Here is a 21,549-nt window from a genome sequence, read left to right on the forward strand (position 1 = left end):
AAGGATCACACCTGGCTTCAACTAATCATTGTCACTCCCAGGAAGCTGAAGATCCCAACGTGGGAGCGCCATAAAGAAATGATAATTTCATGCTTACCATTAGAGAAGACACAAAGTGAAGCCAAAACCAAGAAACAGACTGAAAGACAGTCAACTCTCCTTGTGATCTGAAAGTTAGTCAGTTTTCAAATACAAAAAATTATATTGCATCTGCCCCTTGAAGTTTTAAGGTGCTCCAGACCTACCAAAATTGGACATATGAATGTAAGCTCTATACAGCAATTATCTAATTAATAAGTTTAAAAGTATTATTTTTGTCATTTATTTCCAAAAATTGAATCATCAGGTTCAAATAAATATCAATAAAGAGACTAATTTCATAAATGGAGGTATCTCAAGAGAAATGTCAAGCCAAGCAAGAAGAAAGGAAATATAGTGCAATAAATTCATCACATATGCTTCCACTATAGTTCCCTTTCATAATGCAGGAATTTGTTATACTTTTATGTAGTCTACACTTTTATCTTCCAAAAATCACTGGCATACATTTAAATTTTTCACCAAAAGTAGTCATGAATAATACACATCATATGACCAAATACTTAATGTTAAGTAACTCAGTGACCGATGCATAGAAAAAAAAAATCACTTCAATATATACATAAAATCATTTTTTTCCTTAGTATTCAAAGGAAACTAGTAATACTGGCATAGTTCCTACCAAGTAGAAGATACAAATAACTGTTCAACATATCTGTTCTCTCTCCCTCTTTTATTAAAGATTTTATTTATTTATTTATTTATTTGACAGAGAAATAGAAAGAGCCAGAGAGTACAAGCAGGCGGCATGTCAGAGGGGGAGGGAGAAGCCGCCTCCCTGATGGCCAGGGAGCTTGACACTGGCCTAGATCTCAGGAACCCAGGGCTCATGACTTGGGCCTGAGGCAGCTGCTTAACTGACTGAGCTACCCATGAGGCCCATATATTTATTCTCTCTTGTAAAACTAACCTATTCTCTCCTGGAACTTAACAGTGTAGTGGAGGAGACAAAACATTTATATGTGAAAAATAAACCAGCACCACAAGGCAAAATTCCCAGCTCAATCATAACCATTCCAAATATAGTTAATGCTATAAAGTGAAAAAGATAAATCTGCTTTTTAAATTTACATGTTCTGAAATGAAATATAAATCCTTTTAGGCTGAACTGTCACTAAGCAAGATAACCAAAAACTGCACAAGTTTCGTAAATAAAGCAAATAATCTACAAAATAAGTATTATTTATTAGATTTACTTTCAAAAATATTTGGGATATCTCTGTATAACATAAAATTGAGTTAAATAACTTTAATTTCTTTTAACCTCATTAAATGACAGCAAAACCGGGTGCCTGGGTAGCTCAGTGGGTTAAGCCTCTGCCTTCAGCTCAGGTCATGATCCCAGGGTCCTAGGATCAAGTCCCACATCGGGCTCTCTGCTCAGCAGGGAGCCTGCTTCCACCACCTCTCTCTGCTTACTTGTGATCTCTGTCAAATAAATAAATAAAATCTTAAAAAAAAAAAAAAAAAAAAAAAAAGACAGCAAAGCCAAATGGCACCTCTGAAAAAATCAGTATAAATGTCCAGGAGTTCTTAATCTGTTTTGTGCCATAAATCCACTTGGCGGTCTAGTAAAGTCTATGACCCCTTTCTCAAAAAGTGCTTTTAAATGCATAAAATAGAAATTATGTAAAAGAAACAGACTTAAAATTCCATTGAAACAACTGAAGACATAGCTACATGCCTATAAACACACCTACATATGAAAAAAGAGTCCCTAAAAGCAGATGTAATTATTATCGCAATTTCAAACTAGTCATAAGCATAAAAACATCCCAATATATGTGGAGCCACAGCAATCAGACATGATGATAAATGGCTGCAACTTCTGGAAAGCTACAGGTACTGTTAAGATGTGTGTCTGTGTGCACACGCGTGTGTGAAAAAAAGTTAGGTGTTCACGAGAGTAATGATGTCATTGTCTCCTATCCAAGTTCACAGACACCGTGGAATGTGAAAAGGAGAGCATGCTCAGTTCTCTGTGACTCCAATTACACATTAGTTAGATCTGGAGAGATGGGGAAAGAAATAAAAATAAGATAGCAGTTTTTTAAGATAAGTCATCCAGTTAAAGTTCTTAAACTTCTATATGTAGTTACTAATGATTAAGATTGTCAACATGAGGGCGCCTGGGTGGCTCAGTGGGTTAAGCTGCTGCCTTCGGCTCAGGTCATGATCTCAGGGTCCTGGGATTGAGTCCCTGCTCCCTGCTGAGCAGAGAGCCCGTTTCCTCCTCTCTCTCTCTGCCTGCCTCTCTGCCTAATTGTGATCTCTCTCTGTCAAATAAATAAATAAAATCTTTAAAAAAAAAAAAAAAAAAAAAAGATTGTCAACATGAAGCCAGAAAGGAGAAACATCTCTACAGTTCCAAACTCCCCAAGTTGGTCCTACATCTACTGCCTCTGGCATCTGGTCTTTTTTTTTTTTTTTTTTTTTAAGATTTTTATTTATTTATTTGACAGAGATCACAAGTAGGCAGAGAGGCAGGCAGAGAGAGAGGAAGAAGCAGGCTCCCCACTGAGCAGAGAGCCCAATGTGGGGCTCGATCCCAGGACCCTAAGATCACGACCTGAGCTGAAGGCAGAGGCTTAACCCACTGAGCCACCCAGGCGCCCCAGCATCTGGTCTGTCTTGAACTGCCTGTCCCATCTGCATCCTCTGCCCAACAGTTATCACCACACTTTGTTACCAGACAGTGGTGTGCCTAATGCTGATAAAGAACTCCACCCCTACTCCATCCTCTCCAGTGTAGCACAGAATTTAGGGAAATAACAAGTTCTATATAGACCTATTAAAGTTAGTTTGAGATACATCACTGTCATTTACCACTAAAAATTAGGAGAGAACTACAAAAAATTTTGAAAAGTGGTGTTCAATAAATATTTATTAAATTCAACTGGATTGGGGTACCTGGGTGGCTCAGTCAGTTAAGGTCTGCCTTCAACTCAGGTTATGATTCCGCGGTCGTGGAGTCGAGTCCCACCCTGAGTCTCACATGTGGCTCCCTGCAGGAAGACTGCTTCTCCTCTGCCTCTGCCCCTTCCACCACTCGCTCTCTCTCTCTCTCTCTCTCTCAAATAAAATCTTTTAAAAATGCAAATGGGTCATATCAGAATCCCCTTACTTGTCAACTCATAATTTAAACAGTTACATTTTCCAGAATGAGAAGAGGGGCTTATATAAAAAGGTTGCAAATTTTTATGAAAACCTAGAAGAAAATCAGTATCTCACTGAATAAGGAAGTCTCCAAGAAATATTCATTATATCATGTCACAAAACTGTTCTTTAAAGCTTTCTCTGCACCACTCTAGGAAATTTCCTTTTTCCAAGTCGATCATAAATTTCCTAGTCCACTTAATCTAAGCAATGACGCTTAAGACAATTCAGTTGTTTTAAACTTAGTGGTTTAAGCCATTCTCCTATCCATGAGCCAAAATGAGGCATTAAGACAGAAATAACAATTCACAAAATTTCTAAACAGTATCTACTCCCATAAAGAAGTGCTAGTTTATAGATCTGAAACACACTTTTACCATTTCAGATGTAATTAGATAATTTCAAATACAACTCATTTATTCAAATATGACTCCTTAACAATTCTCCTCACTGTGTTTTGCTAGCCTTCACTTCAAAAGCAGTGTCCTCTGAGTAATTATAATCAATTACTAAATACAGCATAGAGTTAAATCTTAGGAATTAATTCAGTTATATAACTGTTCTTTACAATAAGCCAAATTTTGTATTTTCGTTACCAACAATGATCACTATTTATGTCGGAGGACACGTTTACGGTTATAATAGTGCACATCCTCGAGGAGGTACCTGGAGAGTTCCACCATCGACCAAATTTACTAGGGAGTATTTACCAGGGAGTTGCACAAAGACAAACAAAAATGAAATAGATTACAGAGAATAACATTCATGCTGACCTTTTAAAAAGATGTCACTAAGTTCTCTTCCTAAATAAAACTCTTTTCAGTACTTACCACACTATGTTTTAACTCACACAAGTGGAAATCTGAGTAAATTAACCTATTTGTTATTAAAATTTTACTTTAAAATATAGGGCTCTCTTAATGGTTGTAAACAGTTATGAGAGAAATTGAGAGGCTAAGATCAAGTTCATTCTCTTGTAGCAAATCTTAATTACTTCAAACTTGGAGATTTGCTACCACAGCAGAGATGGTTCTGTTTGCTTTTCAGCTAAAGCGCTGTGTGAGATCAATATTACCTCATTTACAAACTGAGACACAGAGCTTAGTTATCCTCTTGTGAAATAATATATAACATGTGTCAATGTTAGCCAAATCCTTAATGATTCAGTTAGCAGGTTACTTATGCTCTGTAGTTTCTTCTATCAAAGCTCCCAACAAGCTGCTTCCAGCCAGTTAAAGAACGGTCATCATCTCCCGGGGGCAGTGGATTAAGGACTGCACCCGTCATTCCACCTGCTCTCTGCTGGGAGCTCTGGCACAGCTCACGAAGTTCCCTGAAATTCTTAGAGGACTTGGGGTCCAAGTTTCAGGAAACAAGTCAAATGTAATATCTGGTAATCCTGAAAGAAAAAGCTATAAAATCCCAGGAAAACACTACCTGTATACCCAATTCTCACTTCACCGTACCTTATAAACACACCAAGCAGAGGTACCTTCCGAGCAGTGAATTCACCTCAGCCACACATCTGCCTGTGTTCTCCTTCCGGAGAGCAGACAGGCCTCCACGATTCCGTCACCATCAGAGCCATTACCCAAGACCGAGGGACAGTGGGTAACAGATCTTTGCCACTATTTTTCTCTACATTTACAGGCATAAATAAAAGCCTGAATGGTCCTTCTGGGGGTGGGGGGGGGCCCTCAAGAATCTCTAGCAACAGTTATCTAAAAAGGATTTTAAATTGATGGTTAAAATTGGCGTAGAAATATCAATTAACTGAATACGTTTCCCATAAAAGTATACCTAACATAATAGAGAAACATCAAAGAACATACATGTCAAAATTATATGTACATATAAATACTTTATAGAGATATAAATACTATATAGACATAAATCTATATATACAGAGAGAAAGAGGCATTAGTCACCTAAGTCTTGGAAATTTCTAGGATATATTCTAAACTTCCTCTTTAGAAGGTACATGATAAAACCAATATGCAGATATATTTATATAATGTTAATAGCAAAAACAAATATGAAGTAAAAACAGCTATTATTATCTAGATATGCTTTCTTAGGTATACCCTCTAAAATACAGTGTTATTCAGAACTCCTTTAAAAAGTCATATTAAATCTTTGAAGCACAATTGTTATATTAACTCATTCATTCCTACTATGTGACCTGCCTTTCCAACACTATCCTTAAGTACCCAAATATCGAAAGATGAAATGAATTCAAAAATTCACCATAACTATACCATTACAGTGAGAGCAGAAAATTGGCATTTATACTTTTGTGCGATATTGTGTCAATTAACTGTCTTCTGGTGAAAATAATCATGAACTGTAGGTATCACAGAGTGGCTGAAAATATTTTCTTAGCATAAACCATATACAAGACTAGCAAATAACAGAGTCTTTAAAAACAGTTTTACGCAATGACTTTTAGCCATTATCTTTAAATTAAAGGCCTGATTCCAATTTCATACCTCCATTGCTTGAAAGCAGAGATTTCTTTGCTCAAAATTTATACCATTTTTCCTCTTCCAATGTGAACATATTTAAGCTCCCATAGGAACAAGTTTAAGTTTCTTGATCTCTAAATGTGCTAAGTCAAGCGCTATTAGACCCACCAGCCTCTGACAGTTAGGACAGGGCTCAGGTAACCACACAGCTGACTGCTGAAGTAACTACTTCTGAATTCATTTTACTCAAATAAAATAACATGTTTTTGTCTTTTAGAGGTTTTAGAAAACTACAATTTTATAGAATGAATCACAAACTGCTCTGCTATGTGAAATTTAAATAAAAATTATCTAATATTCAGCAATGGAGATTAAAGATTTTAAGATTTTTAACTTAAAATCAAAAGAAAAATTGAATATTTTACATTAAATTTACTATCCTAATATATCCTTGAAAGTTCACTGGTCCTTTTATTTTCAAAAAAAAAAGGGCCCATTCTGTTACTATAACCATAAATTGTACTCTTATAAGCCATATACTACTTTTTTTTATACATTCACCATTAATAAGATAGTCTAACAGGTCACCTACATGATTCAGTCAGTTAAGCATTAAGACTCTTGGTCTGGCCTCAGGTCATGATCTCAGGCTTGTGAATGAGCTCCGCGCTCAGCAGGGAGTCTGCTTAAGATTCTCTCCCTCTACTCTGCCCGCCCCCATGTATGCTCACCTGCCTGTGCTCTCTCTCAAATAAAATAAATAAGATCTTAAAGAATTTTTTTTCAAATAGAAAAAAGCTATGATGAAGTATTTTGCCAAAGATTTTATTAAGCAATTTTTTTTAAGATTTTATTTGACAGAGAGAGAGATCACAAGTAGGCAGAGAGGCAGGCAGAGAGAGAGGGGGAAGCAGGCTCCCCGTGGAGCAGAGAGCCCAACGTGGGGCTCGATCCCAGGACCCTGGGATTATGACCTAAGCTGAAGGCAGAGGCTTTAACTCACTGAGCCACCCAGGCGCCCCTTTATTAAACAATTTATCCATGCTTACTATTTTCTTTTTCTAGTATATTGACCTGTTCACCTGAAAAATAAACACCCATGCATACAATACAGTACATTAAGCTATAAAAATAGGTGGTTCGTTTTGCTAATTGACATGTCATACTAAAAATGAAATATTCACAATTACCACGTGTGAAACAAGTTCATATGTTACAGACACCAAACAGACAATAAATTAAATGTTGGTAAAAAGTAAAATAACACAAACAAGATTCCAATGCTAAGAAGTTCAGAGCTAGGATTTGAATTCAAGCTTGCTGTTGCCTTGGACATAAAAGATATGCAACAAACAGTGGTTGAATCATTTCTTGAAAGGCTCCTAAATCTACCTTCTAAACTCTTAAAAGGAAACTGTTGTGGCCTTTGGGAAAAGAAAGTTTGTTTGTACACCATAAATGTAATTTTAGTCCCTCAAGTGTTATTTCCGAGAAGGAAGCCAAATTCTGCAAATATATCTGGTAACTTCTCATAAAGGCAAAATTGAGCTGGACTTAAAATATAACTGGTCCTAACTATAAATATAAACCAAAAGAAAAACATATTAATTTGCTGATTGTATTTTTCTGAAAGAATGACTCAGCTTTAACCATAGCAAAATCTCACCCAATACAATCAAAGATTAAAATTTGATGAAAGCTATGATTCAAATGCAAAGGTAGTCACTGTTTCACATTAAACAGATACATCACTGTGACACGTGTATGCTAGATATAAATATTACTATTTTACCCCATAATCTCAATTGAATCAACCGAGTAATAAAGTCTATGACCTTTCAATTTCTAAAAACCTATTAACCTAACTTCACCTCTCCATGCTCACAGTAAACTTGTAATTATGGAAAGAAAAGTTTCTTTGCAAGTGGAAAAACTGAAATCACAGGGAAAACACTTTGCCAAGGGTGACTCACGAAGTCAGTCTCAGAGGGCGGCCCGACACCTGATTCTCACGGTGTCCAACTCATCAACCCAGGGGAAAGAAGCCCGCATTGGCGCACTGGACCGTCCAGCCTCCGAACTCACAAGAGCAAACCGACCTCCCTGGAGAGGACGTAAGGAAAGACAGAAGAAGGGACGAGGGACAGAAGAAGGACGGGGACACAGGAGCGTCCGAGCCGCAGAGAAGGCTCCGAGTTCCGCCTCATCCGGACCCTGGACGCAGCAGCCCTTCAGAACTGGGCCAGCACTGTGGGAAAGAGGGAGATCACCCCAAGTTCTCCTCTCGCAGCGGAAAGGGAAGACCTACTCATGGGGGCCACTTGTGACGTTTTCCCGTCCGAGGGCACGACCCGAACCTGAGCCACCCAGAACGCCTCGCCGGAGCGCTGCATGCAGGTGGAGGAGCATCAGCTCCACGCCCCAGTCCCTCCGCCCCACGCCCCAGTCCCGCAGTCCCAGCGCCGCCCAAACCGGGAAGGTCAAGGTCAGGGGACTGAAGCGCAGCAGGCCGAGCCCAGGCTGAGGGGACCGACCGCAGCAAAAAGCGAACCTGAACACGAGGGACCCGCACCGGCGGCGTCAGGCCGGGCCACCGCACTGCACCGCGGGCGAGGGGTCAGACCCCAGCGCCCCTGGCACCCCCGGCCCCTGGGCTCGGTTTGTCCCCTGTGCCCAGAGGGCTGAGCCGAGTCACCCGCACACGAAACCCCGGTTCAAACCCGCGTACCAGCAGCTCCTTCCCCGCCGCCCCGCACGCTCCCCGCCTCCCCCATGCCCGCTCCGGCGCCGGCCAGGCCGCTCTCCGGTCCGCGTCGGCCGTGAGGACCCGAACACGCTCCGGCACCGCTCAGGGAGGCCTTCGGTCCCGCGGCGGGGGCACCTCGGCCGCGCGCGCTCGCAGCTGGGCGGGGAGTCGCCGGCGCCGGCCCGACGCCGGGTTTTCCGGCCGGGCTGCGGGCTCGTGCGGGCGAAGGGGCACGGCCGGCGGGGAAGGGGCGACCCGCGAGTCCGGACCTCCCCACCCCGCACGCGCCCTGCCGTCCGCGCCTCCTTCAGCACCGGGGCGCGCGCTCGGTGTCCCCGCGCTCGGAAGGCAGCGGGACACCCACGCCCAGAACTTTCTCGCGCGCGCGGACGCGGCGTCTCCCCGCAGCAGCGGGCGCGGGGGGGACGCACGCAGGGCTCCGGGGGACGGCGCCGCGGTCCAGCGACCTGCACACCGCGGGCGCACGCGGAGTGCCCGAAAGTAGAGCGAGTCCCGCCGGGAACACTGCGGGGACGCGGGAGGAGCACCGCGCGGGCGTCCCGCACACTAAGCGCGCCCGCAAGTCCCACAGCCGCGTCCGCGCCCCTGCTCCACCCGCACCGCGTCCGGCTTCCTGCTCGGGACGCGCCACCTCGTCCCGCTCGGGACCCGCCACGTCGTCCACGCGCTCCGGGACAGCCGGCCCCGAGCCCCCTCCCCGCACACGGGGAACCCTGGCGGGCCTCCGGGACCACAGGCACACCGGGCCGCCCCGGGTTCTGCTCCGGGCGCCGAGCCGGCCCGCGGGGAGTGGACCCGGCGGCGAGCCCGGCGGCTGACCCAGAGCCCGAGGCCCCTCGCCCCGCCGCGCCCCTGACTCGGGGTCCCCACGGGGAAGCGCTGGACCCACGCAGCGGGGGCTCTGGGCGCCGGCGCGGCCCCGGACTGGGCCCCCGGCCCTGGCTTTGAGGACCCCCGAGGCGGCCCGGGACCGCCGCCCTCCCCGCCCCCACCGCCCCCACGCCCACTCCGCCCGGCGCCAACAAAGCGGGGGTCGCGCCGCGCCAAGTTTCGCTCCGGGGTCGTGTCGCTGGGACCCGGCGACGACTTGCGGGTCAGTCCCGTCGCGCCCGCGCCCCCTCGGCGGCGCCGGTCCCCCCGTCCCCCGCCCCGGCCCCCAGGCCGGACACGCGCCCCAAGTTACCACAAAGGGCCGGGGAGAGGGTCCGGAGCCGCGCGCCGGCCCGTCCCGCCCTCGCCGGGCTCCGCGTCCTCCCGGCAGCCGCGCCACCGCCGTCAACAGGTCTTCGCCGCCTCGGGGCGGGAGGACGACCCCGCGCTCGCGCCTCCCCCTGCAACCTGCCCGCCGGCGCCCCGCGCCCCCCTGCCCGGCGCCCTTCCCGCGCGCCCCGGCCGGACTGGGCTCCCGCCCGCCGAGGCCCGGCACCGCGCGGCCGCTCCTTACCTCCCGCGCCGCCGCAGTCGGCCGCGCTGCGCGTCCTCGGGGCCCGCCGGCTCCGCCCCCGCTCGGAAAGTTGCCGGACGTCGGCGCGGACTCCGCACCCCCGGCCGCGGCCCGCCCGCCTCCCGCCCTGCCCGCCCCGCCGCCTCCCGCGCGGCCGGAGCGCTCACTGGCGCGGCGGGGCTGCCTGCGCGGGCCTCGGGCGGGGCCGGCGGGACGCGGGGCGCCCCCTGTCGGCCGGCGGGAGCGCTTGTGGCGGCGCGGGACCCCCCGCTAGCGGGACGGGCTGCGGGCGCTGACGGGCTTCCGGGCGCGGGCGGGCGCGGGCGGGCGCGGGCGGAGGGGCCGAGGAGCCGCGGGCAACGCGGGAGAACCGGCCCGGGCAGCGGAGGCCTTTCCCGACCCGCGCCGGGACGGAAGCGAAACCACGCCCCCCCCGCGCCTCGCCCCCCCACCTTCCCTGGACTCCCCCCGACACCCCGCGGGGCTGTGCCCTCCCGGTGCGCGCGGGTCCCGCCCCGCCTTCAGACACGCGACCCGCCGCCACGGGCACGTGCCCATCGGAGCCCAGAACTGCGCGCGGGGCGTGCGGGAGACACCGCCAGCGGCCTCCCCGCGCGGGCGGACCCTGGTGCGAGCACCGGGAAGGCGCGTCCCCAAAGCGCGGGGGCCTCGACGTGTATCCGAGACGCCCGGGACGGAGGCTGCGAGGGTTCCGTCCGGGGCTGAGCATAGACGGTCAAGGGACAGCGGCGTGTGAGGCCGGCGGAGGGGAAGGGCCGCGGTGCGCTGCGGGGCCTGCAGTCGGACAAGCAGACCCTCCCCGACCCGACGGCCCGCTCCACGCCCGCGACGCCCCGCAGATCACAGCTGCCGAAGGCGCTCGTGCGGTCAGACGGGCAGAGGCTCGGCCGCAGCGGCGGGAGCAGAGCAGGGTCAGCGCAGAAAAGGCGCCCGGCGTCCACGCAGTCGGCGTCCACGCGCCGGGCCCGTTCTTCCCACCGCACTTCACCGTCCGGAGAATGAGGCGGTACCGGGACCCCCCACCCCCGTCTTGTTGACTGAAGCAGTTTTCTTCCCGCTGGAGAAGATGGGGCCTGCAGTTTCCGGAGCGGACGCTAACCCGCGGGACCGGACGCTAACCTGCGGGACCCGACGCTAACCTGCGGGACCCGACGCTAACCCGCGGGAGTGACGCTAACCCGCGGGAGCGGAGCTAACCTGCGGGAGCGGACGCTAACCTGCGGGAGCGGACGCTAACCCGCGGGACCGGACGCTAACCCGCGGGACCGGACGCTAACCCGCGGGAGCGGACGCTAACCCGGGGAGCGGAGCTAACCCGCGGGAGCGGTGCTAACCCGCGGGAGCGGTGCTAACCTGCGGGAGCGGAGCTAACTTGCGGGACCGGACGCTAACCCGGGGAGCGGAGCTAACCTGCGGGAGTGGACGCTAACCTGCGGGAGCGGTGCTAACCTGCGGGAGCGGACGCTAACCCGCGAGAGTGGACGCTAACCTGCGGGAGCGGTGCTAACCTGCGGGAGCGGACGCTAACCTGCGGGAGCGGTGCTAACCTGCGGGAGCGGACGCTAACCCGCGGGAGTGGACGCTAACCCGCGGGAGCGGAGCTAACTTGCGGGAGCGGACACTAACCCGCGGGACCGGACGCTAACCTGCGGGAGCGGAGTTAACTTGCGGGAGCGGACGCTAACCCGAGGGAGCGGACGCTAACCCGCGGGAGCGGACGCTAACCCGCGGGACCGGACGCTAACCCGAGGGAGCGGACGCTAACCCGCGGGACCGGACGCTAACCCGCGGGAGCGGACGCTAACCCGCGGGAGCGGACGCTAACCCGCGGGACCGGACGCTAACCCGCGGGAGCGGAGCTAACTTGCGGGAGCGGACGCTAACCTGAGGGAGCGGACGCTAACCTGCGGGAGCGGAGCTAACTTGCGGGAGCGGACACTAACCCGCGAGAGTGGACGCTAACCTGCGGGAGCGGTGCTAACCCGCGGGGGCACGTGGCCCTCGTCAACTCTCACGGTAAATGCGACGTGACCGCAGTCCTGGACCCCAGCGGACCCACCTCCGAGCCGGTGAGTGGGGAGAGCCGGAACCACTACCGGACTGCGGCCTCTTCGGACGTGGTCAGGGCGGCCCGTCCGGCCTTCCCTGTTACCGCAGCGGCCGGGCGCGTGAGATCATTGAGTCACAACAGTCCGAGGACCGTGTTCACGGCTTTCTCTGTCGTAACCTTAGATCGACTTCAGTTACTCCTCAGTAGCGGTCAGTAAGCGATGGGCGCTGTGGCCAGTGAAGACCGGGGCAGTCAGTCCGCGGCGGCCCGCAGCGGGCCGCGAGGCAGCGGCTTCCCTCACGGGGTCACGCACACCCGCGTCTGCTCGCGGCGCGGGGCTCTGCGCTCTGACCGACAGCCCCGGGTCCCGAGAACGTCCGCAGACCCCAGGAGCTGGCGGCCCGCATCGTGGGGAGTGGGAGACCCGCGTCGACCTGCCGCAGCTCGGCCGGACCGGTGCGGGCCGCGAGACGGACCGGGCTGCGGAGATCACGCACCGCCCGCGCTCCCCGACCCCGTGCGGCAGAAATCCCGCCGCGGGCGCTGCTTGCTCGCCAGCTTCCGGCCTCGAAGGGCGGTTCTTCCGGGCGCTTCCTGCGCCGGCGCCGAGACCCGCGTGACCCCACGCGCCGCCGCTGGTCCAGGTCAGGCCGTCTCCCTCCGAGCGGGACGCGCGGCCCTCGCTTCCCTGAAGCCGTCGGGCGGCCCCGTCTGTGCGCGTCTGTGCTGCGCCGCCGCCCGCGGGGAAACCGCGGATGCTGTGGGGCGCGCCCGTCCCGGCCGACCGAGGGGAAGAGCCCGTCGCGCTCCGACCCGTTCTCCCGGCTGGAGCCCCCGCTTCGAGCCGGCCGCGCCGCGTCGTTTCCGGAACCGCCACGCGCGGTTGGTGAGGCGGCCCCGGCGCCGAGGAGCGGCCCGGCCTGCCCCGGAGGCGAGCCCCGTCGGAAGGACTCGCGTCTCTCGCGCGGAGCCTCGCGGCCGTCCCGGGGCTACACGTTCGGCTGCTGTAAAGTGTCCTCGGAATTGACCTTCTGGCTCAAGCACTTCGAAGTTCCTTTACTTGAACTGAAACAACCTTGACAAGGGAAAAAAACGACATTTTTTTAATGGTGAGAATAACAATTTCACTGTTGTTATGAAAACCCACAAACAGGGTGCCGGGGTGCCACCGTCGGTTTCTGCGCAGGCCTGCTCTGCGTCCCGGGGCGTCGGACCCGCTCGCCTGCCCGCATCGCCCCTTCGTGCACGTCTCTCTGAGATGAGTCAGTAAATCAGAGAAATGCGGGGGTTTTAGCTCTGTATTACCACAAACCCATATTTTAGAGCATTAGACAAAATTTTTTTAAAGAAAATAAAACCAAGATGTAATTCAAAATTTCAGCTGTGTGGATTGAAATTGAAAAGGGAGCATAGTTCTTTTTATTAAGTGAAGCAGCGGCCAAATCCTGTTCACTGAGTTCCTAGCGGATCTGGGTTCCAAAATGAGTGTGTTACACTTACTCTTGCATCATCCTTTTATGTCGTATTCTGGTTTGTCCTCCTCATTAAGAATATGAAACTCATTGCAAAAACAAACAAACAAACAAACAAAAAGCTGTGAATAAGGCCAGTACAAAAAAGAAATAAATACGACCTGCATTTTCACCACCGGGAGTGCCCATGGCTAACCTTTGCACTGTGTCCTCCAAGGACTATGGAGGACCCTGAGAGACTCTCCGATAAATAACATCCCTTCTCAACGTCTGGGCTGGGAAGAAATGAGAAATAAAAAGTTCAAAACGGAAGCTAAAATATTGTCTGTATTATTGACAGAGACTTGGTTTGAGTTGGTAGATCTAAAAATGAACAATCAAAATAGGACTTTCAGTCACATCATTCCTGGTCTCCCTACTTAGGAGATATTTTTTAAAAAGGAGTTGTTCCTGGGATCTATGAGACAGAGAGAAAAAAAGAGAGATTAAAAGAGAGATATGGAGGCAAAGGCAGAGAGAGAGATAAGGGTGTATCTAAACCAGCACACCCAGAAATTCCTTCCAAGTTTGTTCCTAAATGTATTTATCAAATACCTTGCAACACCATTCCAAGAGCAAATTAGTAAAGACCCAGAAAAAAATATTTTAGCAAAGAAATCAAGAGCTGAGCAGAGGCGTTACCCAGTGTCTATAGCCACTTCTTTCTTTTTCTCACAGGAAAGTAAATGGTACATATTTACTACTTAGTAATAATTTAATAATATATCATTGGTCTTACCTCCCACCTGTGTTTATTAATATATTTTTTGCCATTATAAACAAACTTGGCCAAATGGACATATATTTATGTTAGACTCAGGTTATGAATCTTTGGATAAAACACAGAAATGTAATACTATATTCTCTCTTTATCCTGTCATATTGCATTTCATTTTGACGTATCCCGTTAGGGATCGTCTTCTCTTAAGGTGATGGTCCCTGTCAGGCATCTCCTCTGTAACCTTCATCTCTTTCCCTTTGTAATTAGCAGGTGTTTTCTGAAGAAGTACTTTGAAACCATGTAAATATTTCATTCCTCAAGCTTTCAGTTCATTCATTTACTTATATTAGTATAGATCATAGTTTGATATTTTATTCAAATGATTATCTATTATTTTCATGATTTATTTTGAGATTCAGATTGTATCAGATTTGACTAAAGTGAGTCCTTTCAAGCAGACGTCTGTGTCCCATGGCCCTGTCTCCAGCATCCAGGAGCACTTCCTCACTGTAGGACACAAAAAGGTATTAAGGTTTCACTTCGCCTGTTCCTGGCCCCAGCTCTGGAAGGAGTCTCTGCTCTGAAGAAGCCCGCCCCTTCCCCCGAGGATGGTATTTACAGTCTGACCTCCAGGCGCAGTGTCATTGCCATGGGGCTTTTTGCTTTCCTGAGTCCCTTTCAGTCGCCAAACCAGGCAATACATGTGTGTATTTACAGATTTTATTCCCCATCCCGCTGTATCTTTCATTTTGAAAATCTTGAGCTCGTACATGTACTTCTAATTCCAAATTTCGAATTTTAAGTCCCTTCTCCTCCAGTGAAAATCTAATTCTACTCCCATTATCCTAATATATTTTTTTATCTAGCCAGTGTCTTTGTCTGTAGTGGATTTCCTACAGCTGTCACCGTCCCTCCCCTGTGTGGCCAGGCCACGACTCCACAGGAATATCTTTACCATCTTGCTCGGGGCACGATTCAGGACAGACTTTCGCATTGGCACACACCCAGGGCTGCAGCACACGGCCAGGCTGCCCTCTGTGTGACTCCTTCTGCGTCTCTCTTGGGCTCCAACTTGTTGCACGAGGCTGCTCCTTCGTGAGGCCACCCTTTTCACCACACGTGGGTTTCCTGAGCCTGCTGGGGCCACTGCGATCCCCCCATCCCAGTCCCAGTACAGACGTTTACCCCACTTGGCCACTCCTAACAGATGAAATTCGCATTGCCCAACTAATTCTGGAAGGTTAATGGGCATGCACACTCTTCGGAGCGGTGTGTGAGAGAGTACCACTTCTCTGTAGAGCACTGGTGTTTTCTTTCTCCCCTGTGTTACCTGGTTAGTGAGGAAGTGAGTATAGGTAGCTGTGTGAGGCGTGCTTCTCTGTGTCCTGGACAACGTCCTGCGAGTGCCCATAGTCCCCTCTCGATTTTGTTACATGATGTCCTTTTATCTCCATTTTCTCCATTTGAATACCAGCATTCATTCTAACGTATCTTAACGTGGACCTTTGAAAGATTTTATATGTATTCTTACAAAATTCTTACTGTTTATGCTTTTTAATGTATGTAAGTGATGCTGTGTAAACTACTCCATCTTAGTTGTTACTTTTTTCTCCAAACACCTTTAAGTTTTCAACTTAAGTTTCAACTTAAAATTCACCTTTAAGTTTTCAACACCTTTAAGTGAAAATTTAGCTCAATTATTCTTTGAATTCTTGTTTTATTGCTTAACTTTCATATCAATAAAGCTGAATATGTTTCCATACAGTTAGTAAGAATCTGTATTTTCTTTTACAAAATGACTATTTGAATATTTTATTCATTTTTCTCTTTTCCCAATGGATTTATTTTCTTTTTCTTACAGGTTTTTAAGCATTCTATATTATATGTATTAATCCCTAGCAAAAAATAAGGTGTTTCCTTAAACTTAATTTAAATAATTAAATCAAAGACGCCTGGGTGGCTCAGTGGGCTAAGCCTCTGCCTTCAGCTCAGGTCATGATCTCAGGGTCCTGGGATCAAGTCCCACATTGGGCTCTCTGCTCAGCGGGAAGCCTGCTTCCCCCCCCCCCACCCCCTGCCTGCCTCTCTGCCTACTTGTGATCTGTCTCTCTGTCAAATAAATAAAAATCTTTAAATCAACTGGTCAATCATTTTGTTGATTCATTTGGACTATATACAATTTCTTTAAATGACCTTCCACTCAAACTAATCATCTGTATTTTCTTCTAGTGTTTTGCTTTATTTTTTCCTTTTTTTTTTTTTTTTTTTTTTTTTGCACCCAATTTAGTTTGGTGTGAAATCTAAGATAAGTCTTTTTGTTCTTCCCTGCCCCACCCCAGGATAATTACCTAGGTGTCTAACACTGTTTAATGAATGAGTCATTCTTTCTCCCATGATTTTAGAAGTAATCCTTATCATGTATTAATTAAAATATGAAACAGTGTCTGTTCGTGAAGAACTTCCAGGTGTCATCAAACAGTATGCAAATGCAATAAAAGCCCAAAAAAGGCGCAGTGCAGATGAGAGTCAGCCAAGTTCCTCTGCCAGCCAAGCCAGTGCAGCCCACAAGCCTAGAGAAAGGAGCATCTTCTTTAACTACAGAGACATCCTCAGGTTCTAAGCAATCACATACAGAGCTTCCTCAGAAGCAGCAGAGGGTTTCTCTAATTGACACAAAGGCCCCATGTAGGCTAGCGGCAACCCTTTCCCTTTTATCTTTTGCTATATTTGTGCAATAAATGAGTATTAATTACCTCAGCCCGTAATTGTTCAAATGTCTGTTTCGGCAAGTTCTTCATTATTTTCCCTTTAAAAATTTTATCAGTATCTTCTCAAGTTAATTTTTCCATTTGAACTTTGGAAACATTCTGTTAAATTTCCTCATCACATCTTTTTCTTCCCTACTTTTGACCGTGACACTTTTCTTTTTGAAGCACTTTAAATATAAATATAAATATATATATATGTATATATATATACATATATATATATCCATTTATTTGAATCACTTCTTTATTCATGTTTCTTCTGATCCTGAAATAGAAGATGCACTTCCAACTTGAAAAGACTCCTGCACCCATTCATGTTATATCTTTACCCTCCAACCCATTACACTGCCCCTGTTAGTTTTCTAGTTACTGCCTGGAGTGAAAGAATCATTATTCCACAAAACCACAGAATACAAATAACACTTAGAATGCAACAGCCCTGCTTTCCAGTAGAAATGAGGGAAAACGCAGACTTCAATGCAGGTCAGGTTTCCACTTCCAGTTCCATTTCTAAGCACTGTAGACGGTAATGAGTGTTAGGTGAAAGTCCGTGGTGACTGAGAGAGCAAACCTTGGACGTGTTTCATGGAAAGGTCTAGCCTAATGACCAGGAGTGGTCTCCTGAGATGTGTTCTCCCGCCCCAATGTTTGCAGCCTGGAAAGTTGGCTCAAAGCAGTTTTATTGCACAAAAAACTGCTGAGTTCAGAAAATATTTTGCCCGCTTGAAGACTCACATACTTAAAATACAAAAATAGAACAAACAGAATTTTGTGGCAAAAGAAGAATGTTTTTATTTTTCTCAATAAGACTGGAAACAAATGATACATTCTTGGTTGTCTAAAAAATATTTTCTGGCAAAAGAGATCTTTGTTTGAAAATTAAGATTTGCTATCTTTCACTAGAATATTATCATAAGTTCCCCCTCAAAATCCTATATCAGAATTTGCTCAGACCTAATGACAGAGCCTGACAGAAAAGCAAAGCAAAGCAAGGCACCTATATGCTTGGGTCTGACATAACGTGATTTGGGAAAATGGTATCGTGCTTTAAAATGCAAGGGGGGGGCGCCACATGGGTGTCTCAGTGGATTAAGCCTCTGCCTTCAGCTCAGGTCATGATCTCAGGGTCCTGGGATCGAGCCCCACAATAGTCTCTCTGCTCAGCGGGGAGCCTGCTTCCTCCTCTCTCTCTGCCTGCCTCTCTGCCTACTTGTGATCTCTGTCAAATAAATAAATAAAATAAAATGCAAAGGGACATTGGCTCCTATCACAATCTAACAACAAAAGACTTTCTCTCACTGACTCTCTTTTTCATTACACGGGTAAAATAATTCTAGCAGTGACTCTTCTGCAAAGACAATCTATGGCAGGAATTGCTAGAAAAGAGACTTGTCATGTTGGCTCTGTGTCAACAGTCTCTATCCCAAGAACCTGAGAATACACACAGATGCATTACTATCAGTGCAACAGAAATCGGCTGGTTCGTCAAGGGTATGATTGCACAAGCCCATTGTTCAATTAAAAAACGAAACCCTCTAGAAGCCATTTCAAAATTACACAGATCTTTCGCATGCACTGATAGTGCAGGTAAGGCTCGGCCATTTTCCACATAGAAATAAATTGTTAAAGACGTAAATGAACACCACTATCAATACAATGTTTGTTTGAAAATCTACACAGTGTACAAGTGAAGAATGTAACAAAGTAATTAATAAAACTAAATTGTTTTCATTATAAATTGTTTGTTCTGTGTCATGGGTTTGAGGGGAGAATTAATGAAGGGTAAGTGAATGATTGCATAGATCTTAACATTTAGAGAAAGCTGTCATGGCGTAAATTTTTATTACACACATTTATTACTGAATTAACTTCCAGATATTTTATAAATGTAAGTTTTGGGCTGTTGATTTTTTTGTTAAAGATTTTATTTATTTATTTGACAGACAGAGATCACAAGCAGGCAGAGAGGCAGGCAGAGAGAGAGAGGAGGAAGCAGACTCCCCACTGAGCAGAGAGCCTGATGTGGGGCTCGATCCCAGGACCCTGAGATCATGACCTGAGCCGAAGGCAGTGGCTAAACCCACTGAGCACCCCCAGGCGCCCTGGGCTGTTGATTTTAGAAGACAGCATCATAGCTTAAAACTGCCCAGAGTTATAAGACATGGACTTAGAGTCATAAAATCGTGGGTTCAGATTTGTGCTCTGTCACTTATTGGTTGTGGAATCCTGGGCAAGTAACTTCTCCTCCTTTAATAAAAGTTTCCTCATTTCTGAAACAGAGTTGTTGATATTACTAGTTAGTAAATTTGTTATTTAGCATAGTGTCGCAAAAAACTTTAAAACAAATAATGCTTGTCCAAGTAAACAGGTAAAACTGTTCAAACTTTTGATATATTAATGAGGGCTTATCTTAAAACTGAATCAATGTGGGCCAAAAATAAAAGGAAAACAATAGTTTTGGCTAAAAATCAAACTAGAAGGGCGCCTGGGTGGCTCAGTGGTTGAAAGCCTCTGTCTTCAGCTCCGGTCATGATCCCAGGGTCCTGGGATTGAGTCCCATGTCGGGCTCTCTGCTCTGTGGGGAGTCTGCTTCCTCTTCTCTCTGCCTGCCTCTCTGCCTGCTTGTGATCTCTGTCTGTCAAATAAATAAATAAAATGTTTGAAAAAAAATCCAACTAGAAGTGTGGATTTTTCTTTGGAGAAGTAAAATATATTTCTGGCATTTTTGGTCAAGAGAAGAAAGGATTTTATTCATGTATTTATAGATGTTTTTACTTATATATAATTGAGATATAACATTATATTAGTTTCAGGTGTATAATACAATGGTATGTACAAATATGACATATGATGTATGATAAATGATCACTGAAATAAGTCTCATTAACATCCACTACCACATGTAGTTATAAGTTCTCTTACTTGTGATAGCACAACTTTCAAGTTCTATGCTCTTAGGAACTTTCACTTATATAATACAATGTTATTAACTATAGCCAATAATGCTGCACATCATATTCCAAGTACTTATGTATTTTATAACTGGAAGTTTCTATTTTTTTCCTCCTAAGGATTTTTTAAAAAATTTATTTGTGAGAGACTGAGTGTGCATGAGAAAGAGAACACAAGCGGGGGGGGGGGGGTAAAGGGGAAAGGAGGAGAAGGGAAGAGGGAGAGGGAGAAGCAGACCCCCCTTGAGCAAGGTCCCATCCCAGGACCCCAGGATCATGACACCAGCCAAAGGCAGACACCTAACTGACTGAGCCACCCAGGTGCCCTTATAACTGGAAGTTTAAACCAGAGGTTAAAAGGTACCAACTTCCAACAAATATTGTGAAAATGTCTATGCTACCTAAAGCAATCTACATGTTCCATACAATTCCTATCAAAATACCACCAATGTTTTACCAAGAAATGGAAGAAATAATCCTAAAATTTATATGGAACCAGAAAAGACCCTGAATAGCCAGAGGAATGTTGGAAAAGAAAGCCCAAGTTGGTGGCATCACAATTCCGGACTTCATGCTCTATTACAAAGCTGTCATCATCAAGACAGCATGGTACTGGCACAAAAACAGACACATAGATCAATGGAACAGAATTGAAACCCCAGAAATAGACCCTCAACTCTATGGTCAACTAATCTTCGACAAAGCAGGAAAGAATGTCCAATGCAAAAAAGACAGCCGCTTCAATAAATGGTGTTGGGAAAACTGGACAGCCACATGCAGAAGAATGACACTGGACCATTTCCTTATACCTCACACAAAAATAGAACCACATTAAAGACCTCAATGTGAGAAAGAAATCCACCAAAATCCTTGAGGAGAACACAGCAGCAACCTCTTGGACCTCAGCGGCAACAACTTCTTCCTAGAAACATCGCAAAAGGCAAGGAAAGCAAGGGCAAAAATGAACTATTGGGACTTCATCAAGATAAAAAGCTTCTGCACAGCAAAGGAAACAGTTAACAAAACCAAAAGACAACTGACAGAATGGGAGAAGATATTTGCAAACGACGTATCAGATAAAGGGCTAGTGTCCAAAATCTATAAAGAACTTAGCAAACTCAACACCCAAAGAACAAATAATCCAATCGAGAAATGGGCAGAAGACATGAACAGACATTTCTGCTAAGAAGACAGCCAGATGGTCAACAGACACATGAAAAAGTGTTCCTCATCACTCATGATCAGGGAAATACAAATCAAAACCACAATGAGATACCACCTCACACCAGTCAGAATGGCTAAAATTAACAAGTCAGGAAACAACAGATTCTGGCGAGGATGCCAAGAAAAGGGAACCCTCTGACACTGTCGGTGGGAATGCAAGCTGGTGCAGCCACTCTGGAAAACAGCATGGAGGTTCCTCAAAAAGTTAGAGCTACCCTATGGCCCAGCAACTGCCCTACTGTGTAGTTTACCCTAAAGATACAAACGTAGTGATCTAAAGGGGCCCATGCACCCGAATGTTTATAGCAGCAATGTCCATGATAGCGAAACTATGGAAAGAACCTAGATGTCCATCAACAGATGAAAGGATAA

At 47.1% G+C, this 21,549-nt stretch overlaps 1 protein-coding gene across 10 annotated transcripts in view; it reads right to left on the reverse strand.

Moving 5' to 3' along the window:
- Positions 1-10,063, reverse strand: part of GULP1 (GULP PTB domain containing engulfment adaptor 1) — a 250,695-nt gene extending 240,632 nt beyond the window's left edge. For 2 of the 10 annotated variants that reach the window (XM_082689486.1, XM_082689480.1), the window contains exon 1: positions 9,671-9,857. The gene's annotated coding sequence lies outside the window, so the exon portion shown is untranslated. Of the gene's footprint in view, positions 1-9,670; positions 9,858-9,931 lie in introns of those variants that run through there. The other 8 variants (XM_082689477.1, XM_082689479.1, XM_082689487.1 and 5 more) reach the window with 8 other exon arrangements.
- Between the last annotated feature and the right edge of the window lie 11,486 nt (positions 10,064-21,549).

The sequence above is a fragment of the Mustela nivalis genome (assembly GCF_964662115.1).
Source record: "Mustela nivalis genome assembly, chromosome: 11".
NCBI classification, from domain to species: domain Eukaryota; kingdom Metazoa; phylum Chordata; class Mammalia; order Carnivora; family Mustelidae; genus Mustela; species Mustela nivalis.